At 44.4% G+C, this 786-nt stretch overlaps 1 non-coding gene across 1 annotated transcript; it reads right to left on the minus strand.

Annotated features, from left to right (window-relative positions):
- Positions 1-302: 302 nt before the first annotated feature.
- On the minus strand, positions 303-409 carry LOC145141718 (small nucleolar RNA R71). Its single transcript, XR_013722912.1, has one exon. It is a non-coding gene; the product is annotated as a small nucleolar RNA R71 (small nucleolar RNA).
- Between the last annotated feature and the right edge of the window lie 377 nt (positions 410-786).

Below are 786 nucleotides of genomic sequence, written 5' to 3' on the forward strand. Positions count from 1 at the left end.
ACCATTCCAGTAACAGCAAACTTCGAGCTGAAGGTTCACATACTAGCCCAACTGAAGGACATCCCATTCCATGGGAAGGATCACGAAGTTGCTTATAAGCGTATTTACGAGGTCAACAACATAGCCGACTACTTCAACATTCTGAATGTGCCTCAAGATATTGCGCTACTAAGGATGATATCGGTTATGTTCAAGGTTGCCGCGAAGGATTGGTTGAAAGCACTCCCTCCACGATCAATAACCACATGGACAAAAATGCGTGAAGAGTTCATTCAACAGTTTTGCCCCCCTCGAAGGTGTCAAGGTTAAAGAAAGCAATCGCTAATTTATAACAACAAGGAGGCGAATCACTTTATGAGGCATGGAAGAGATACAAAGGTTTGTTGAGAAATTGTCCACAAAATGACCTCAATGTGCAACAGGTGTAACGCCTGTTTCCCTGGTACGCATTTAATTTAATTAATTAATTATTTTTTTAGAGAAGGACTCGACGAGTTGGTGGCCCTAACTCGTCGAGTAGAGGGCAGTCTATGCGCGGGGTTTAAGTTATCGACTAGGCGAGTCGAGTCCCTGACTCGGTGAGTAGCCCGACCATGGTGAAACCCTAATTTCAGGGTTTTTCACCATATTTAAGCATCCTAATCCCCACCCTTAGCCTCATTTACAGCCTCCTTGTCCCAAACCCTCATCCACGAAACCCTAGAGTGTTCCTTGAGTGTGAGAGTCATCTTGAGTATTCTTTGTGTCTCTTGAAGCTTGTGAAAGAAGAGGGAGGTAGAGGACTCA

The sequence above is a fragment of the Lactuca virosa genome, chromosome 9 (genome assembly GCF_052849685.1).
Source record: "Lactuca virosa cultivar CGN04683 chromosome 9, Lactuca_virosa_CGN04683_v6, whole genome shotgun sequence".
Taxonomy (NCBI): Eukaryota; Viridiplantae; Streptophyta; class Magnoliopsida; order Asterales; family Asteraceae; genus Lactuca; species Lactuca virosa.